The sequence below is a fragment of the Tupaia chinensis genome, unplaced genomic scaffold, assembly GCF_000334495.1.
Source record: "Tupaia chinensis unplaced genomic scaffold, TupChi_1.0 Scaffold000081_1, whole genome shotgun sequence".
Lineage (NCBI taxonomy): Eukaryota > Metazoa > Chordata > Mammalia > Scandentia > Tupaiidae > Tupaia > Tupaia belangeri.
This window is the reverse complement of record NW_006159542.1, coordinates 2188912-2211340: the sequence shown is the minus strand read 5'-3', so window position 1 is coordinate 2211340 and position 22429 is coordinate 2188912. Positions and strand designations below refer to the sequence as shown.

The window sequence follows — 22429 nt, the reverse complement described above, 5'->3', positions numbered from 1 at the left end:
GGGCGGGTGGGTGTGCGTGCGCGCGTGCGAGCCGGCCTGCAGGAGGCGAGGCTCTCCTGGCCTCTCGCACCAACCAGTTGACCCAGCCCCTGCAGGGAAACTGCCGCCGCCGCCCGGGCCGCCGGCCCTCCTGTCCCCTGGCCAGGTCAGTTCGCCCCGGGGCCCGCCCAAGTGACACGTAGGTGGCCTCTTGTTACCTGGGTCGGGGTGGGGGCACAAGGAAACTTACGATGATCTCTCGAAATCCCCCCTCCCTAGTGGGACGTGGACCGCCGGGGGCCCCTGCACCCCGCGGCGCGGAGCTGGCGCACCACTTGCTCCCACTGACGGCTAGGTCGTCCTTCCCAGGCCGAGGACTTTGTAGTGTCTGTCCAGCCGCCTCAGATACGCTCAGCAAGTAACTGGGAGATGGAAAGAAGGGAGGGACCTGGCTGGGAGTTGATGGTTTTGAAATCGATGGGCTCTTCTGGTGTGTGTGTGTAGGACTAAGTTGTCGAGAATGGATTTAAAGTGTATTCTTGTGTGAGTGTGTATGTGTGTGCGTTTTGCTGCCATTTGGCCTTTGATGTGTTAAGAGTGACGGCATCCAGGACTCCTTGCTGCCTCCAGTCTGGGGCCTGAGATAGTTGCCCTCTGCATGCTCTTTTTTCTTTCTTTCTTTCTTTTTTTTCCTGGTTGAAATCTATGAATTTTTCGTAAATGTGGGAACTGGCTTGTAGAAGTTTCACTATGAATGCGTGTTTCCCGTTGTAATAGATACCATCCTTGTAAACCGAAATAATGAACATGTAACTAGTAGTTAGAGCAAAATCCTCTATTCCTTCAGCTCCAACAGTCTGCTTTTCACCTATTTGCATAAGCGTGGTTTGCTCAGTGTAAGCATGAACTGTGAAGCTAGAAGTCTGGCATTCTGGTTACAGGGAGACGCTGTACTCGGGAAACCGCTAAATTATTGCAAGAAGTTACTTTCTTGTGAGAAGAGTGAGTGTCAAGGAAAACGGTTGTATATTAGAGTTTACGACTGGACTAAACTAAATTGCATGAAAACACACGCAGAGGTATAGTTACTAGTTGTTTCTGATCTTGATTCTCCAAATCAGGATAGCAGCGAATATACTTACCCCCCACACAAAGTGAGTAATGGGCAGGGAAGGAGGTAAGTATATTAAAGCTGCATTCCCCCCTCGATACGGTATAACTGGAGGCTAAAGAAACGAAGTAGCAAAGGGATGGGAGTAGACTGAGCTAGGAGGTCTGGGACTAGGGAGCGAGGCTGTACATCTCAGCCCGCACGCGTACCGCGTCCCCTAGCGGTGTGACCTGAGCAGGTCAGGTCAGTTCGCTCTCCTTGGGCTCGGTGTCCTCGTCTGGAAAATGAAGGGGAGTTTGATAATCTGTGCTGCTCCTTTCCAGCTACCCACATAACTAGAAAGGTTATCCCATGTTAGGACTGTAGGAAGGGTGTAAGGGAAAGTGTCCGAGTGAGAGGGCAGGAGGGCGAAGAGATGTTGGAAACCCCAGATAAGGAATGCTGGAAGGGGAAAGAAACTGGGGCTGGGAGTTGATTCTGATGTTCTCTTTTCCTTTTCTTTCCTTCTCCACAAGGAATTCAATAAGAGTGGTCATGAAAAATGCTTATTATGAAAAAAAAAGATGCATGGATTTCAATCTTTTTTGCACCAAAATGTATTTACACTTTAATATTATTCCCATTAGCTGTTTGAAAAACCCTCATATTCCCTGCATCCCCCTCCCCCCTTTCTCCATCCCTCTCAGATGAATCTCCTGTGGACTTAATTATTTAAAGCTTGTGAACCTGTTTAGCCTTAAAAATGACTTGAAACCCAGGTAATCTTTGTATTATGACTTCTGCTAGTAGAGATCACCTGCCCAGCTTTGCATTTGCATCCTTGTCTCAGGGGCAAGCTGCTGCCCAGTGCTGCTGGCTACTCAGCTTGGATTTCAGTATCCCTGAGTGATGGGAAAAAGTAACAGAGGTAGGAACACAGGTGGCAGCTCTTTAGAAACACCTGTTTTCATTAAAAATTACTGTTTTCCAAAAAGCAATGTGATTTCTTTTTAAAAATTATACCATAGACTTTGCAAGGTTTTTATTGGATCTGTTCTGTTAGAACTCCTGGACTATTTGAAGCTTCTCACTTGCTGGAAATCTCACTTGCTAAGTCCTGTGGCTACATATTCAGTCTGAAGCTAATTTTTATGGTTAAGAATCATTTCAAGTGCTTAGTAAGGAAAGTTATAATCTAGGTAGAATACACTGTATCATTTTCACAGGGAGCTCTGACTATTCAGCAAATAATAAGACTTTTGAAATTTAGTTTCAGGTCAAGATTTTAATAATTGTGCTTAATGTGTGCTCTTGTCTTCTTTTTCTTAAAATTGTTTTTGGTATCAGTATGACTACACATTTGAAGAACATGATTTATTTTAAAAATGAAGTGCGATGTAATAAGAACTCAAACAAAAACTCCCAGTTTAAAGTCTGAGATTCTGTCCTGGCCTTATTAAATCAGTATCATTCTACTGGTTAGTTTCTGATTTTTACTCACCTTGTTAACCTACAATTCCTCTACAGTGTTACTATTTAAATATCTCATGGCAAATTGGTGGTAGATAGTTCAGAAAGCTGAGAGAAAAGAAGGAATTTATAATTCAATAAGCAATTACTGAATCCATTCCAGTGAGGCAGGTACATGGATGATAAAAAAGAAACTTTAGGAAAGGTCTGCAATGCAGGGGAAAGATACAGCTATACTTCAGTATATATGTAAATGCTGATAATCACTTGGATCAAATTAATACCTTTACTATCAACTGGGCGATAGCTGTAGAGTCTAAGAACTTTGGCATGCTAGAGATTGGAAAATTATATTCTGATTCTGGGAAAGACTTCATAAAGCTTACAGAATGGTGCATCTCTTAAAAGATGAATGGGGGGGGATGGTCTGGCCTTGTAGTCTAGTGATTAAGAGAGCCAACCCCACATGGCCGACTATGGTTTAAACCCCAGCCCTGGTGGTTGAAAAAACATTTGGGTCATGTGTTTGTGTGTGTCTGTGCTCCAAATCTGAACAGGATGGAGAAATGAAGGAGAAGGGATTGTGGCATGGCCACACCTCACTGTGGGGAGGTGTCTTCTTCCTTTCTCTCTCTGTCTCTCTCTGGGGAGTGTGCATGTGTCCTCTGGCAATTAAAAAAGAAACAGAAAAACTAAATAACAACAACAGAAAGATGAACAGTAGGAGAATGAAATCTGCTCTTTTGGGCAGATGTAGTCAGGGGACCCTAGGGGATGTAGGCTGGAAAGTTACAAGGCAGCAAATTATAGGGGATCTTAGATGTTATTTTATTTATTTATTTTTATTTATTTTTTGTTTTTGGACTTAGATGTTTTTTTAAGTAGTCTTGCTACATAGGATGGAGAGAGGGAAGTATTGTTTAACCCCAAGATGCAGGAAGACACAAAGTACCATATTGCACCAGACAGAGATGACATGATTGAGGGATGGACTGGCTTTTATTCTGTTACATTTTGTACCTCATGGCTGCGATATTTTAGGAAGGTGCTGCCAGTTTATCCAGATGATATAAAGGTGTAGAATGAACTAATAGGTGGTTTCTTCTTACCTATTCCTCCAAGTTGATAGATCTCCTTTTACATTTGAAAAATTTAATTTAGTAAAAATTAGTGATGCTATCTTATTATATCTGGACCTTGAGGGGCCTTTCAAATGTGGGTGAAAACTTTTCTGCAGGCACAGAGCTCACCAAGAAAACATTTTTCTTTTTTTGTTTAGAAAAGGGCTTGCAAGTTAATGCTAATTTAAACATGACTCTTCTGGCAACTGGCATTCTTGATTCTATTTACGTTATATGTAGTATTTAACCAATCATCATTTCCAATACAGAAGAGATAGAATTATTATTAATTTGAAGATGAGGTTAATGCCTCTGTAAAGGATAGGGTGGAGATAGAGGGGAGGAGGGAAAAAGGGGAGAGAAGTACGCTAGGCGTTGCAGTGAGAGTTGACACAACTCAGAATCTCTTATTAAGTTTAATTTCCAGTAGAAGTAGTTTCTTTCAGAAACTTTTTTTTTTTCCTGGTAAAATGCTGTTTTCTTTCTTTTTTAACCCCTAACGCTAAAATATTTAGTTCATTATCTCTTGGATGAGAAGAATCTCTGTGGGATCCATCAGAAGGGGTGGTCAGCAGTTTTACAGGTTCTTCCCACTCCAGTGCCCAACATCTCTGTGTCACAGATGGGAATAGATAGGTTTTCTGTGTGTCAAAGGAAGAGGACCTGCATGTCGAAGAGATGATTTCCTTAAGTCTTTTAGTTGCCTTTGGATCTGGAGATGGTGGCTACAAAGGAAACGAAAGAGATTTGGTTAACTTCCTTTTTATTTATTATTTTACATTTAACTGCCATATATCTTCATGACTTACAATGTGGTTTTTCAAAGCATGCATGCAGTGTATGATAATTAAATCAGGATATTACCTTATACAGCATTCTCAACAAGGAACTTTACATTCTTGTGTCTTTTAAATGTTGTGCTGAGTCTCCCTCCCCTTCACTAACCACCCCTCTCCCAGTCTCTGGTATTTACATGTGTCCTTCCTACTATTACGTCTTGGAATCGTTTAATTTCCATCATTGAGTATAAACATTCTGTATATACTGTGTGGGGACATACTGTGTTTGTTTTCACAATCTGTCTTCATTTTACTTAGCATTATATCACCTAGCTTCATCTACTTTGTAGCAAATGACAGTCTCTCTGTTCTTTATGGCTGAGTAATATTTCATAGTGTATATGTGCCACATTTTCTTAGTCCAGTCTTCAGTTGCTGGGCACTTAGTTAACTTCTTTTTACTATTTTCTGAATGCTGGTTGAATAAGTGACCCTCCTGGCAGTTTGTTTTACCTTTTACAAGGCAACTTGAGTTTGGCATACTTCATAAGTTGTTAGTTAAGTTAAAGGAGTCCAAGATTAGGATACTTTATTTCTTAGATGTTCACATTTGAGTTTTTGATGGTGGAGGATTTAAATTTCTTGGATATTTTTGTTTTTAAGCAGGTATGATTTCATACTAGCATTGTTGTTGACTAGTGGGGATGGGCCAGAGAAAATTGTTTCAATAGTTGCATGTTAGCTCTTGTCATCTGATGTGTACTATAGAAACTTTAATCCTGAAGCTCATGCAATATTCATTTTTTTCCCCAGAAATAAGAGACATTTTTAAAATGTATGCATGCTTGGATTTAGGTTATAACTTATTTTATTTTTGTTATACCATTTTTTTTAAAAAAATGACATGACAGGAAAGACTCTTAGCTTTAGTCCTATGCTAAAACAAATATCTATAAGCGTGAGTGATGAAGATCAGACTGGTTTTGTTTTATTATAGAAATAGAGAAAAATGATTTAAAAACCAGCTTCCTTCTCTAAAAGAAAAAAAGAAAGTTTGACCTGTAGGACCTAGCTGTGGATCTCCCTTCAGGGTGGGATTTCAAAAGTTGAGACTGTTGGTTAAAGAAAAATTGCTCACTCTGGCTATTATGCGTGCCAGTGATTTTTACAGCAATTACTATATAGAAACTGCTACTGCGACCCATTTCTTTTTTGGCATGTTTCCCATGACTTATTTTTTTAAATTGCCAAGACTGAATGAGAGAGGGAGAGGGAGAAGGAAAGGGAGAGAGAGAGAGGGAGGGAGAGAGAGAGAGAAAGAGAGAGACAGAGAGAGAGAGGGAGAGAAAGAGAAAGTTCTCACTTCCAGTGGGGCCTGATCATGTCGGAATCCTTTTTCCTTCCTTACTGATTCTGTCCTGTCAGGATATGAGGCATTCAGGCATATGTGCCCAGCATCTCTCTCAAGCCACTGGGTCTGAGACTTGAATTGCAGTTGGCCACGTGGGATCCAGATCCTCATACAGAGAGGCTAAGCCATTGTGCTAAGGGGCTGGCCCCCATTATGCATTATGCTGAGTGTCTAGTGGACTAAATTTGATTTCATGTTGTTCTGCTACACTCAATTTTCTCTGGCTATGTCCAGATGGTTCTCCTTGACTAATCCCTAACTGTCTTCATCCTGAAATTTTGTCCTAATGAAAGAATTTTCCTAGCTCTTTAGAGAGAAAAACGGTTAAGGAGCAGAGAAAACAAATGCTTTTCAAACCAGGAACATTTATTGACTGCTATCTACGTATCAGACATTGTGCTAGATAGTAGGCGTGGATATGGATGGGTAGGGGTGAATAAGGCAGAGTCCTACCCACCAGGAGGAGCTCACAGACATATTAACAGACAATTACAATTCAATGTACCAAGTGTAATAAGAGAGATAAAATCCGGTCAGTAAAGTGGTGGTGCTGATGATGGAAGGGTCCTGAATGGCTCTGGAAGATTAGCATCTGGAAGGACCCTAGGAGATAGACCAAGCCTCAAAGAGGGATCAATGTAGAGGAATTCTAGAGGCTTATTTCCAGTTTTGCTATTGCTAGGTTGTCATAGTGCTTCTATTTTTACATCTGTAAGATAGAAGTAAGAATGATATTATCTGGTTGCTAATTCTAGTTTTCAGTAATAGGTTTCTTTTTCTTTTTTTCTTTTTGAGAGCTTTTTGCTATAGAGCATGTGTGCTTGCCAGACAGAGAGACAGAAAGCGAGTAACCATCCTCCGGGGGTATGGCCACACCGCAACCTCTTTTCCATTCTCCTCTCGGGATCTTGGGCATACATGCACACGTGCCTGGCATGAGTTTAAGCCAGTGGGTCCAGGACTTGAACCGCAGTTGACTACATGGGAGTCCAGGGACATAGCCATTATGCCAACTGCTGGAGATTTGTTAATCCTTTATGTTATTCATTCATTTGTTGATTCCACATTCAATTGAGATTTACTGAGCACCCATCACGTACAGGGAAAATAGTAAAAAACAAGACGAGTAAGTTTTCTTTCTCTCTTAGTGCCTGTATTTGATCATATTTCATTAATAATAGAAGTTCTTTTAAAAAGTCTTCAAATCTGGGGCATGTCTGTTGAGTTATTCTTCCATTTTAGGAGCATTTTCTTCAGAGTAGTCTCTGTGCTTTTAGATTAATTAGCTTTTCCTTCTTAAGGAAGGAGACAGAGCCTGATATTCTATAAATCTTCATTTTGTAAACTTTGAATATTTTTTGCCAAAATTTACCTGTTAATTGTAAAGTCTCAAGACAGGGCTGTCTTATCTGTAGCCCTGGCTTGCTTCCATCTCATAGCAGGAATTTTTACTTTTGACTCAACTTACGTTTGCGTTTATGTTCATTTTATGACTTACTTCCTAGAATAATCCAAATTGAGTGTTCATGGGAAGTCAGACTTATTTCGAGGTCACGCTATCATGGTGCATGGTTTAGTTAGTGCATTTTACTTCTGATCTTGTTGAGGTCACTCAGGGATACCAATGTAGTAAAAAGTATTCCAGCCAGAAGAAGGTAGTTGCGTTCATTAATAAAGATGTGTGACTTACTAATTATTCAAATACTGCAGATATATCTAAAGTTCGGTAATTTCCTCCCTCTACTGCATCAACCTTACTCATTTGGTATAATCTTTTTTGTCACCAATTCGTTACATAAACTTTCATACTTAAAACGTTTGCTTACACAGACATACAAAGATATGTTTATGTACATGTATGTGTGTGGGTTGTGCTTATATATACTGATGTATATGTTTGTGTGTGTCTGTGTGTTTGCCACTATTCTCTTTGGTCTTATAGAGTTCCTACTTGAGGCTGCCATTGAGGGTGTGAAATTTATAGCCAGAAGAGCCTGGTGGGCACTTCTTGAATTGGTGCAACACGCCACTACTCAATTAAGAGTTCTTGTCGGAGGGATATGAATGCTTGGCTCTTATGAATAGGGAACAAGAAAACTATTTCCAGCTGTGCGACAACCAAGATGACAAATACTGTTGCAGAGAACGCTATTTCCACAAGGACTTTTGCTTCATCTGGGTCTCAGGCAAAGGGAGGAGGGGCCTCCTGGAGCTGGCATTTGGCATCTGTGAGCCTTTTGTTAGGCTTTTCACTCATGCCTTATTTTCTACCTATCAACGGCTTCTGGAGCAGAGAAGATAGGTGGAGTTACTCATTAGAGGCAGGTTTCATTGTAGGAGTATTAAATGTGGACAACCCCCACCCCTCTTAGACGTCTGTAATCAGCAGATGATAAGGATGGCGTATGCTTGCTCAGGGAGTAAGTAACACAGTTGAAACAGAATCACTTTTTGTTACAGGGCTGTTTTGTCTTCTTGGACTATGATTTGTTAGAAGGATTGTTGGCATGTTAAGAAAATGAGGCATTCATTCTGTACCCACTATTGATCGTAGTTTTACAGAGAACTGCTAGCTGTCCTTTGAGTGGACAGAGGCATAAAGCTTCAAAGGCTAGGGCAAAATGGCCTTTCCAAATTCAGCAGGCCAGTCTAGTTACTCTCTCTGAGACATTCTCAATTCAGTTTCAGACAACTGGTATCTCAGAGCACTTTTGTGTCTTTATGCTTGGTGGAGGACACTAAGCTTCAGGGGGAAAAAAAAGAAAAGAAAAAGAAACAACAAGAAAGTATAGTCAGTGCTCTTGAGTAACTCATAAACATGGACAGTCACAGACACAAATGCCTACGATCAGGCAGACAGTGATAAATACAGTAAACCAAGGTTTAAACAAGGAGCTGCCCACATGTCTGAGGATGGAGAGCATAAATCTGTCTGCCTGGCTATCGAGGAATGAATTGCAGCAAGAGGCTGGCTTCAATGGACAAGTCTTTGGAGAAACACAGTCCATGCAGAAGAGTTCTAAGGAAGGCCTGGCATGCTGCGTGGGAATGACAGCCTTGAGGAAGAGTGCCTGCAGTGTATGGCTTCTGGAAGAGAGTGCCTGGGACCCATCTTGGAGGTTGAGGGTGTATAGAATAGGAGATCCTCTCTGTATATATAGATAAGCAGGTTGCTGGGGACAGACAAGGGCATGTTGATGCCATTAACAGAAGGGACATGAGAATATGGGGATGGTTGCAGTAACGTTTGTTAGTCTTAGACTACGTACAAGGGTACGACAAGAGGCTCATGAAAAATGGAATTAAAATGCAAATTTATTTTAATGCAGAATAATTGAAATCTATGCATAGTTTTTTGTACTGTGCATTTCCCATGAACCTTTTGAAGACCTGTCATATAAAATCATACAGGCAGATTTTTCAGCTGGTAGCTGAAAGTTTGAGTTTGAAGCTCAGTTGAGAGGTCAGAGCTTGTGATATTCAGGAATAATTTTTTTTATGTTGATGTAAAAACTAGTGAAATTTGCATAGTAAGGTGGAAAGAAGGTTTAGAGTATGAAGAGTGATACTCTCAGTAGTTTACCAATGACAAGAATCACTTCAATCATTTAGGTTTTTTTTTTTTTTATGATTGAGATAGTTTTATGGGTTTCCAAACATTAATTGAGCATCCACTATAGCTTCTACATTAAGGAGGTGATTCTGGAATGGAATGGTGTGAATTTCAGCATACCGTTCTTTTGAGATGAACACAAATCCCTGAAACAGTCCGGTCCAGCTATTGTTATCTGGAAAAAAAAAATCTTTAAAAATAATTAGAAGACTGGGGCAAGTAGGTGGCATGGTTGTTAAGATACTGGATTCCCACATGACAGACTACAGTTCAAGTCTCAGACCTGGTGACTTGCTTTCTCACTTTCCATTTCTCTTTCTACCCCGCCTCCGTCCCGGTCAAATTAAAATAAGAAAAGTTAAATAAACAATTCTTAAAAAAAAAATCCCTAAGAATAAATTTATCTTTGTTCTATGTTATAGGCAAGAAGGCATGCCAATATAATTATCTGAAATGGAAATACATTCTTAATTTAAAAAAATCTTAACCAAGTAAAGAGTAATGTCGAACTTAACTTACTTGTTACCAGTCTTACTGCTGGCCCTGTAGCACAGGGGTTAAAGGAGCTGGATCCCATATGGCAGACCATGATTCAAATCTGGCCCTGGAGTCCTGAAGAACACACCGGGTGTGTGTGTGCGTGCATGCCCAAAATCTTATGGGAAGGAGCAATGGAGGACAAAGGATTGTGGCATGACCTTGTCCTGTTGAGATGTGCTTTTCTCTCTTTCTCTGGTGAGCACATGTACCCTCTAGCAATGAAAAAAAAAATGCTCTTACATTTAATAGCATTCTGCTTTATATAATATGACCACATGCAAAAAAACTTTCATTTTTAATTTATAATGACTGCATAGTAGTCACAATATTTAATATGTATAATATTTGGTCGCTGCCTATCTCTGCTTTTTCCTTGTTTTTGAGGGCTTGTGCTTCTCAGCCCATCTTTAGGTGCTGATATTCCTGGAGTTCTATCCCGACTCTACTCAGTCTTTGTGTAAGAGCTTATCTGCACAGTGGACTGCTGCCCAGGCCTTTGCTACCCACTGTCTCTCTGTTATTTTTCCAGGTATCCAAATGCTTGCTTTCTCACCATTTTGTATCTTAATTCAAAGGTCATCTTCTTAGTGAGCCTTTTCTAATCACTATATTTAAAATGGTACGACGTTTCTATTTATCTGACTTGCCTGATATTTTCCTCCCTGTTATACTTATCTTTTGACCTCTTAGAAGAGGGCAAGGATTTTCTTTTTATGTTGGTTTTATTTTTTGCTGTTTACCAATGCTTCATACAATACTTTGCACATACTTGAAACTCAACATTTTTGGATTTAAAAAATAAATGAACTATAGTGTAGTGGTTAAGTGAAGTGGATCCCATATGTCTGACTGCAGTTACACATGTGTGTTCAAGACACAGTGGGATGGAGAAATGCAGAAGGGATTGCAATGGGACCACAGCTCATGGGGTGGGGGCGTGTACAGCCCTCTGGCAACTAAAAAATAATGAACTAACTTATGATGAGTATTTGAATAAATGGAAAAAGTTGTATTTATCATCTATTGAGCCTAGGATAGTAAATCAAATACAGTCCTGGTTTAATAAGACTTACAGTCCAATGGAGGAGACAACTAACTCCATGTGATTGGAATTTGGGAGGAAGGCAGGGGTCCTGGAAGAGTGTGACAGGGTGACCAACCTTGTCAAGAAGGGTAAGAAAAGTTTCTCTGAGAAATTGGTATCTATTTTGAGACCTGAAGGGTGAGTTGAATTAGGTAAGTGGAATTAGAAGGTGGGGATGGAAGATGAGGGAGACATTGTTAAGAAAAAGAAAGGTTGGTTTTATAAAAGAGGAAAATCAAGAAAATAACCAACTTGTATTAAAAGTAGGTCCTTTGTTTTAAGCCACTAAATTATACAAGGATAGAAATTTATTAACTTCTTTCTTTTTAAGAGATTTTTGGTATAGGGCATGTGTGTGCTCTCTGGAGAGGAAGAGATAGAAAGCAAGAAATCACCCCACAGGGGGGATGGCCATGCTGTAATTCCTTCTCCTCCATTATCCTTTAGAGATCTTGGGCATGCATGCACACACACGTTCTTGGCGTGATTTTCAAGCCCCTGGGTTTGGGACTCAAACCACTGTCAGCCATGTGGGAGTCCAGCTACATAACCATTACGCCATATTCTGGTCCCCCCTCCTCTTTTTTAAATTTATTTTTGTTTTTTTTTATTTTATTATTATTTTTTAAGTTAGAGTCTTACTATGTCATGATTCTCTTGCTTTGCCTTCCAAGCAGCTGGGACTATAGGTGCAAGCCATACATCTAGCGTCTCAGGGTGGGCCAGGACTCAAACCCAGGACTCCCAGAAGGTCTCAGCTTGCTGAGTGACATTGTCAATCTGTGCTGGCTATGGTAGCTGAGGCTTTCTGGGCATTTTGATGTGTTATGTTTCATTATCAATAATTTTAAAACATCAACAGTATTTTTATTTTTGACTCAGATATTATTGAGGGAGGAGGAATTTTTCCCTCTGAAAATGACCTTTTTAAGACATGAAACTAGCTTAAATTCTATGTTTTACGCTAATACAAATAACTGTAAAATTTTAAATAGAACAGGGAAAGTAAATGCTCTCATTAATACTGCCTTCCCTGAGAATACTGCTGGTGATTCAACATCACTTGGCTGAGGATTGCTTTATAGGAGCTGTTTATATGCTAAACTTTTACATTAATTATTGATTATATTTATCCCAATATGTGAATGTGCATATATAATTTTTACTTCTTGTGGATTATGGATTTCTGCTTCCCGAATGCTGTAGTTTTCTGTAGGTGGCAAGAACAATACAGGTTTATTAATTTAGTCCGTGTAATAATATTATTCACATCCTGTATACCTTGTTTATCTACTTGAGTTGTTAGAGATGAACAATTGCCTTCTAGTATGTCTCTACAAATGGATTCTGTCAATTTCTTAGAACAATTCTATTTTTTTTTTTTTTTGAGAGGATTTTGCTATAGGGTGCATGCGCTCTCCAGAAAGACAGAGAGAGACAGAGAGACAGAAAGCAAGAAACCATCCCCCCTCCCCAGAGGGGATGGCCATGCTGAATCCCTTCTCCTCCATTCTCCTCTTGGGATTTTGGGCATGCACGCACACACACCCGGTGTGAGTTTAAGCCACTGGGTCCCGGACTCGAGCTGCGGTGGAGTACATGGGAGTCCAGCGACACAGCCATTGTGTTAACTGCTGGTTCCTAGAACAATTCTTGTGTACTAAATAACATAGTATTAAATACATAAAGTTCCTGCTGTACTTTCTTATGTGTTTATCAATATAAAATAGTCCTGTATGCATTGGAACTACATTCAATTTTTTTTCCTGATAGATATATTCCTAGTTCTCTTTTTCTTTTTTCCTTTGTTTGAAATGACTTTATTTGTACTTTTGATTTTATTTTTGTTTTTAGAGAGTTTTGCTACAGGGAGTGTACACTTGCTGAAGAGAGAGAGACAGAGAGATTGAAAGTGAGAAATCATCCTTGGGGGGATGGCCATGCTGAATCTCTTCTTCTCCATTCTCCTCTTGGGATTTTGGGCATGCACCCACAGTCCTGATTTTAAATCTCCAGTGTCATTTTGTTTCATGTATTTTTTTTTTTCTGGTTAGCAACATTTGATTGGAGTTTGTTTTGAAGTATTTCTTAGTAGGGAAATGTTACTTTTATACTTATTATTAAAACTGATAGATTTTTATCTTAATTCTGATGTCCAAATTTTCTGTTTAGCTTTGTGAAAAGAGCACTGGCTTGCTAAGCACCGTATTTCAAATCCTCTTTCCACTGGTATTTAATGCATGACCTTAGATAAATTGCATGTTTGCAGAGAAGCAACACACACACACACACACATATAAATCCTCAATTAGTGCTTTTAAAATGCCTGGCACGTTGAATGTATTAGTTGCTATTATTATCATTATTATTAATTTTTTGAGAGATTTGTGGCTATAGGATGTGTGTACTTGCTGGAGAGTCAGAGAGAGACAGAGAGACAGAAACAAGAAATCAACCCCCATAGGAGATGGCTAGACTGCAATCCCTTCTCCTCTATTTTCCTCTTGGGATTTTGGGCACACGTGTACACACACTTGGCATGATATTTAAGCCATCGGGTCCGGAACTTGAACAGGATTGACTGTGTGAGAGTCCAGCACTGTAACCATTATGACATCTGCTCATCCTTATTATTAATATTGATAGATTGAGTCATATGAAATTTCTGATATTTGACTGTTCTTGAGCTCCCTGTGGTTCAATATAATATTATGCTTCTCAGCCCTTTATTTTGTCTTTTTTGGTGTATTTTTTGTTTCGTACATCTGTAGGATTGTGAAATGGCTAAATCTTTTAAAATTTTTTTCTAGTGATTATCTGTTTTCCAAATAAACTTTATTTTTGATTTCCAAAATCAAAGATTAATTAGTTTCTTTTAACCCCACTCCTCTGCACAATGAAGAACTTAGTGTATTTATATTTTCCTTGCTCCTTCTTAATTTCCATCATATATATAATATATATGTATAATATGCAATATGTACACACACATGCACACACACATATATATGTATTATAACTTCACAACTAAAATATTGACTTTAGGTTTTTATTTCTATTTTATAGTCTATTTTTAGTAGTGTTTTGTATGTCACTGTATTGGTTTTGGCCCTCATTAACACTTGAGATCATTAGGCCCCTTGTTTTGGTTGTCTTGAAAGGTGCCTTCCTTGTATTTGGGCAGTGGAAGTGGGGCCAGGGCGGTTTCACATTGATCTGACCAGTTGCATCTTCTACATTCCTGACTTAGACTTAGTATTTTTCCTAAGCATCCCTTTTGTTGAAGTTTAAAAGGTGCAGTGTGTATAATACATGTGATGCCAGAATATGCTTCTTTTCCTTTGCAGCATATAGTTAGTAGAAATAATGCCTTGATTTGTGCCTGAAAAACATGCTGGGCAAGTGTGTGTGCAAGCCAGAGTCCTGAAAGGGAATGGAGGAGGAAAGATGCCATGTGGCCATCCTCCTTGGGGTGCCTTCTCACTTTTTTTTCTCTCCCCCTCTCTCTCCCTTTCTCTCTCTCTCTCTCCTTTCACTCTCACTCCCTGTCTCTCTCAGGTGAGCACACACACTCTCTAGAAAATTTTAAAAATCCCCAATTTTTGCCCTTTTGTGCACCTGCTTGAGTCGTTTGACAGGACATTTGGAGGTGTTGAAATACATTTTTGTTCAGTGGCTTTCAGACTTTTTTGGCCATGACCCAGAGTGAAAAATGTTCATACATCTGTGAATGAAGCAATAATTTCATGCAGTTTAATACATCCAGTAAACTCATATTTTCTATTTTTTCCTATTGTAGTCCATTTGTTTTCATTTAAAAAAAAAGTGCAGGTTATAACTGAGACACATCGAAAACACTGATCTAATCATAAACTGCAGCTTGCAAAACACTGATCGGTCTGCTGCTGCACATTATGTGGGATTAGGCCCATCCATTATTCAACTTCTATTGATTGTGTACAGTATCGTTACTGTGCTAGTAGCTACCAACAGAGTGGGGAGAAGAGCACTCATTAGCACTGGAGGCATGAAGCATGGAAGGAAGCTATTGACCGACTGCTCACCCAAATGTGTAAATGCAAACTGGGATAAATGCTACGAGGGAAAAGAACAAGAGATTAAATAGGGAACCTCATCTGACTTTGGGGTGAGTCAGGGTTTCCTTGGGCTAGTGATATTTGTTTAGGTCTGCAAGGGACTGGGTTAACTCTACAAGGGACTGAGCAGAGGTGTGTGCGTGGGATTGTAGAATCATGGAAGAAATAAGTAATGGAAACCAAATAGAGTACTATAAACAAGCAACAAGTGGAAGGCCGGCCAGTCCTTTTGGTTTGATGAGTTGGCGTTTTTTGTGACCTTTAGCAGACCTTCCTGTTTGTAGCTTTTTGTTCTTTTTACTTGACAAAAGTCAAGTAGGAATAGAAAGGATTTTGGTGGAAGGTGGTTGTAGGTATTCGTTAAAACAGTTGTGTATTAATAGAATTACCATATGATCTAGCAGTTCCACTCCTGGGTATCTAGTCAAAGGACAGGAAAATGCTCATCTGGAAAAGGTCTTGCACATCAATGTTTATTGCAGCATTATTCATGATTGCTAAGACATGGAACCAACACAAATGTCCACAAACAGATGAATGGATTGAAAAAGTGTGGCACATATTTTCTATGGAATACTTACTACCCAGCCATAAAAATCAAGACCCTGGCATTTGATAGAAAGTGGATGACTATGGAAGATTTATTCTGAGTGAAGCAAGTCAGGCTATGAAAGAGAGACTTTGTATTTCTCCACTTAACCTATACCGACTGTCCTCACTCTCTGGTCGAGACTGAAAGATTGAAGGACATGAAAGCACTGAAAATAGTTATGGACACTGGAGACAGTGTGGAAGGAGGATGAGAGGAGAGTAGTGTAGTGAAGGAAATTAGAAAAAAACAAGAGGTAAGACATTTGTGGAACACAGAAATGATTTACTACCTCTTGATGATAACATGTACAGTATTCTCAACTGGACTTGCCTGAGGTGTATATCATGTTGGGTAAATTCTCTTTATAAGCTAAATGATGTATAGCAATTGAATGTATAAAAATAATAAAAGAAACAATTGTGTATTATAGCAGTTTGGTGTATTGTTAAATACTAGTGTTATCAAAAACTTGCTCTATCTTGGGAGCTCTACAAGGCTGGGAGTAGATATTTAGGGGAAGTAGATGTGGCCGGGGTAAAAATATACTCTTATGTGGTGTATGGGATTGCTTTCTTGACTTTTCTTCTATTTAAAAATTGGTTGTTAAAATGCTGATTTTTGTATATTGATGTTATATTCTGCAACTTACTGAATTTTTAAATGCGTTCTAAGAGGAGCTAGCAGGCAGTGTGGTGGTTAAGGGTGCTAGACTCCTGCATGGCCAGCTGAGGTTGGTCCCACACCTGGCGGCTTGCTTTCTCACTTTCTCACTTTCTCTCTCACTCTTTTGCTCTCTCTCTGATCAAATAAAAATACATAAATAAATAAAGTTAAATAATTCTTTTTAAAAAAGAAATAATGCTGCTTGATTGCATTAAAAATGTGTTCTAAAAGTCTTTTGGTGGCTTCTTTGGGCTTTTCTGTATATTATCTGAAAACAGGCGCCGTTTGACTATGTTTCCAGTTTGGATTCCATTCATTCATTCATTCATTTTCTTGTCTGATTCTCTGGCTAGGACTTCCATTACTCTGTTGATGAAAAGTGATGAAAATAGGTATCTTGTTCTAGTTCTTAGTGGAAAAACTTCCAACTTTTCCATGTTTGTTTATTTTTGCTATCAGTAGGATTTCTAGGGTCCAAATTTCCCTTTTTAAAAGCTGCATGAAAGTTCAAAAAAAATTTTTTTTTTTAATTAGGAATCCATAACATAAATCTGAGGTTAAACAAGTTGGGGGACCATGATGCATGTGCTGTTTTTCCTGCTGCTGCCCACTGGGCCTTTGGCAGTAACCACCCTTACTAGGCCTTGGAATCCTTGTCTTTACCGTAGAAGACTTGACATCAATGTGCATGATTCTCTCCTAGTACTACTAGTCAGTGCCTTTGTGATTTTGTTTTGGCTGTTTCAAGGCTTGAACCCCATGCCATTTAGCCCATCTAGTCTAAGCTCAGGCTAAAGCTGGGAGAACTCCAGGTATCTGGTACTTCTGTGTCTTTTTAAGATATGGCTTGGGTTGGCACGAACACCTTCACATTGGACAACGGTGTTCTAACACCTCTCCTTAGAACATGGAAGATGGGCAAAGATTAGAATTTTCTTGAGCAAATCTTTAAAACTTTAACATGATAGTTTGTAGATTGATTACACTTGAAAAACAATTTTTTTTCCCCTTTTAGCTTTAGTGAAAATGGAAAAGAAATTTTTTCTTTGATTTACATGCTAAATACTTGCTTTGGAGAAATGTGTGGTATCTGTTATATAAAAGCTCATTGAATAGTGGGTGATGTTATTTCAAAGAGATTTAAAGGGCTAAGGAAGCATGGAAGATGAATTCAGGTTTTGTTGTTGTTTTTTGGTTGTTGTTTTGCTTTTCGGCTAGAGGGCTTGTGTGCTTGCCAGAGAAAGACAGAGTAAGAGAAAGCAGAAAATACTTCCTGTGGGGAATGGTCATGCTGCAATCCCTTCTCCTCCATCTCTCCTTCCTTTAGGGATTTTTAGCACACACGCACATGTGTCTCGCTTATTTCTCAGGATCCAAACTGTGTGGTTGGCTATGTGGAATCCAACTTCTTAAATAGCTCTCTCTGGAACCAGTGGAGGATAAATTCAGTTTTAATGATTTTTCAGAGTTTAATATTTATAAAGAATGGATCCCATGTAAAAGGGAATAGAGATGCTATAACTCAGCTTTTCTTTTTTTCTCAGCTTTATTGACGTATAATTGACAGATACAAGTTTATTTCTTTAAGGTATATGAAGTGGTAGTTTAATAGGAATAGTTAATACATAAATCACCTTGCATAGTTACCAATCACTTATTTATTTAATTGTGGTGAGGACACTTTAGATCTACTTTCTTAGTAATTTCTAAGTACCACTGCAGTATTAGAACTATAGTCACTGTGCTTTCGACTCCCAGAACTTACTGTATAACTGAAAGTTTGTCCCTTTTGGCCAACATCTCCTAGTTCCCCCACCAGCTCAGCTATTCTGACCAGTGTATTAAATCAGTTGATTCAAAAACTTTTAAACATTAATTTTTATAGTCCAAAATATTTAGTCTTTCAAATTTGGATATATTATGAATTCTTTCTAATACTTGTTCTTATCTTCTCTTTAAAGGAAAAAAAAAGATAAGATGCATGCTTTTTTTCTTTGTCTGAATTGTATGTAATCCCTCATTTATAATAAAGATTTTTTCAGGAGTTCCAGGTAACTGAGGAGATTTTTACTTGGTGTGTTTTACTTGGTGCTGACTCACCAGCTTATATTCCTTTATACACTGTTGAATATCTTCCCTTTAAACTGATTACTGTATGGAAACTAGCCAGGACTCTAGGGTTCAGATTTGAGGCCAGGCAGAGGCAGGTTGCCAGACATAGGCAATATTTAGGATCAGACTAGGTATAGGTCCAGACAAGCAAAAGGTATGGGTGTTGCTCAAGGCTAGTACTAGAAATGGGCTGGGGTGGGTGGGGCTGGAATGGGGGGGCTTAGTTAGATTCATGACAGAGAAAGGAGGAGTCACAGAGTGCTGGGATGCATTGCACAGAACTAACTCTAAGAAAGGCATTCTGGGTAGCTCTAAGAAAGATGTGGGGGGAAGACAAAAGTCTAAAGCTCCCTGTAGAACCTTGTTTTTGGAATTGGAAGCGTCAGCTGAACTTCTTCGCACGTTCAAGGGAATCTCAACAGTGCCAGCTCCTCTTTTCAAGCATTTGGTCCTGTCAAATTGGAGAGTCACAGATCACAAATTCTGATCTGATTAAAGGATTGGGAACCTGGTTGAATACCATTTCTCTAGGAGTAATAATTAACTTGGTTTTATGTCTAAATATATTATTTCTGCAAGAGATTTGTTGTAAAACATATTTAGCATTTGCTATGATATGAATTGTATCCCCTCCAACCCCACAGCCAATAGTCATATATTAAATTTGGCTGCATTCAGAGACAGAGCTTTTAAGAGATAATGAAAGTTAAATGAAGTCATAAGGATGGATTCCAATAGGGTAGGATTGGTGACTTTTATTTTGTTTTTAATGTTTTTGTCATAGGGCATGTGTGCTCACCAGAGGGGGGGGGAAGTGAGGAATCATCCCCCAGGAGAGATGACCATACCACAATCCCTGCTTCTCCATTCTTTTCCTGGGATTTTTGGGCATTCACACACACGTGCCCAGCATGATTTTCAAGCTGCCAGGTCCAGGACTCGAACCCTGGTCAGCCATGTGGTAGTCCATCATCTTAATCGCTACATCACCTGCTGGCATTTGGATTGGCTATTTTAAGAGGAAGAGATAGAGCCTTTCCCTATCATGTAGAGACTTGTAGGCACGAAGGAGAGGCCCTGTGAGCACAGTGAGAAGATAGCTGTCTGCAAGCCAGGGTGTGTACCTGATATGGAAAAACCATGCTGTCAAAGCAGTGGCCTACTTTGGCTTTATTCTGATAAGTAGAGAATGCACTGGATATTTTATCTGCCTAGGTCTCTTCCTTTTTCTTTCTTCATTCCATTTTCATGGCAGAGTAACTCAGCTGGTAAAAATTTTTAAATAAACACATCTTAAAGTATTTAAAAGTACGCAACCCATTTTAAACTATTTGTTTTTACATGAAATACTGCTTAGTGTATTCTTTAAAATGTTTAAAAATGATTTTGAAACCACATTATGACAATATATAAATAATGAAACCCACTCATATTTGCAGTCCCCTAATGAATATATTTTTCATTTAATCATGTTAGTTTTATGACTTATTTCCATATGGTCTATTTTATGATTACTTCTACCTGAAGGTAACAAATGTGTGTTTTTGTTTCTACTGACCATTTTTTTAAACTCACTGTTACATATGGCAATATAATCTAACTCGTTTTTAAAAATCTCCTGATAATAATCTATTAAGTTGCCAAACCATTCAATCATTGTCCTACTTTTGAACATTTAGTTTTATTTTCCATTTCTTTGCTATTTTTTAAAAAAAAGAACTCAAAACCAGAAACCATTGCATCTAAGAGCTTTACATGCCATTTTCTTAGGGGGAAAACGACACTAATTTGGGATCACTAATTTGAGCATAATATAATTTGATTTCCAAGTAGATTCAAAAAAGTTGTTTAAAAAAATGTTTTTAACTTACAATAATGATATGTGTTCATTGTAGAAAACCAAGGAAAATATAGAAAAGAAGAAAATTAACCATAATCTCCACCTAGAGGTAGCCATTATCTCGTTTATAGGCTATTTCCTTCTAGCAATAATATTTTTTCTTATATTTTATCTAGTTGAACCCATACTGGGTATAGTCAACATCTTGTCTTTTCTCTTAATGGTGTCTGAATTAGAGGTAGGACCTTAATCCATCCATTAGCTGCATTTTACTGCAATGAACATCTGTGTGCAAGTCTTTTTCTACACTTCAGGTGATTTCTTTAGGGTAGTTTCCCAGTAACAGTGTGCTGCCTTAGAAGGCAGGGATGATTTTTATGAATAGTGTTAGAAATGATTACATTGATTTCTAAAACAATGGTAATACTGCACACTTCCACAGTAGAGTCTGAGAAAAGTTAAAAGAAAACATCAATAATATGAGCAAAATGTGCATTTATACAAGTTGGACAATGAATGGAACAATGGGATTTTTTTTTTTTAAGAGGTTTTTGCTATTGGGCAAAATGTTCTCCCCTGAGAGAAACAGATAGTGAGAGGGAAAGTGAGAAATCACCTGCCAGTGGGATGGCCACAATGCAATCCCTTCTCGTCCATTCTTTTCGTGGGGTTCTGGGCATGTACTCACCTGTCTCTGGTGTGGTTTTCAGGCTGCCACATCTGGGACTCGAATTGTGGTCAGCCATGTGGTACTCCAACACAGTAGCCACTACGCCACCTGCTGGCCCTGAGCATTGGGGAAACTGAAATAAAGCTCAGTCCTGGACTTCATTGACTGGAGGTGCCCACACCTTATTGGTGAATGTTCTCCCTCTGTGGTGATTTTCTTCACTAATCCAGTGTTACATTTCAGCACAGAACATCTCCTATTAGGCTTTCCTTGATCCTCTGCCCTAGGAATGAACTGACTTTAATGTGCCATGAAGACTTTTGGTTTATAGTGACAGCCACTGCATCAACTGATGGTGGAATATTCCCTGTGAGAATGCTTCGGCAAAATAACTGGTTAAGGACTAGGCAATGGAATAAGCACACTGAAAAAGGATAACAAAGAATTAAAAGCCAAACTGTGTATACACCTATATTTGTTCAGTGTGCATGCTTCATTTTAGCCCCATAAGCTTTATTTTCTTCCAGATGGTGTTGATATTATAGCCAGGGACCAATTCTATGCTTTGGGGAAATAAAGTGAGCTTCCTTAAGAGATTGTTAATTTACCATTTCAGTCATTATTGGAAACAGACACATGTATTACATTTAAATCTGACATCCAATTAATGATCACTTGTTAGATCTTGAAGATACAAAGATGAGTAGGGTGGTAGAAGGCTATTAAAAAAAAACAACTCAAAAACACTAGGGATGGGAACTAAATGAAAATACATTTGATAAATGCATTGTTAGAAGTTAAAGAGATGCGAAGTTAGAAGTATTTCTCTTTTGGATACGATGTTTAACGGACACAGGAATGAAAGCATGAATTTAAGACTGAGAGTCCACCTCAGGGTTCTGTCGATATATTCAAAATGTCCACACACTTTGATGTCTTTTTTTTTTTTGGAGAGGTTTTTGCTATAGGGTGTGTGCGCTCGCCAGACAGACAGAGAGAGAGACAGAGACAGAAAGCGAGAAATCACCCTCCGAGGGGATGGCCACACCGCAATCCCTTCTCCTCCATTCTCCTCTCAGGATCTTGGGCACGCACGCACACACGCCCGGCGTGAGTTTAAGCCACTGGATCCGGGAGTCAAACCACAGTCGACTACATGGGAGTCCAGCGACATAGCCATTATGCTAACTGCTGGTCCCAATGTCTTTGTTTTTTTTTTGGAGAGATTTTCACTGTAGGGCGCGTGCACTCGCCAGACAGACAGAGACATAGAGACAGAAAGCGAGAAATCACCCCCCAGGGGGGATGGTCACGCCACAATCCCTTCTCCTCCATTCTCCTCTCGGGATCTTGGGCATGCACGCACAC

The 22429-nt window shown here is 39.1% G+C and overlaps 1 protein-coding gene across 6 annotated transcripts in view; it reads left to right on the top strand.

Moving 5' to 3' along the window:
- Nucleotides 1–22429, top strand: part of LPAR1 (lysophosphatidic acid receptor 1) — a 161422-nt gene that overhangs the window by 7422 nt on the left and 131571 nt on the right. The window contains exon 1 of one of the 6 annotated variants that reach the window (XM_006142724.3): nucleotides 7–145. The exons of 3 other annotated variants lie outside the window; for them this stretch is intronic. The gene's annotated coding sequence lies outside the window, so the exon portion shown is untranslated. Of the gene's footprint in view, nucleotides 1–6; nucleotides 179–261; nucleotides 398–22429 lie in introns of those variants that run through there. 2 more of the 6 variants (XM_006142730.3, XM_006142727.3) reach the window with 2 other exon arrangements.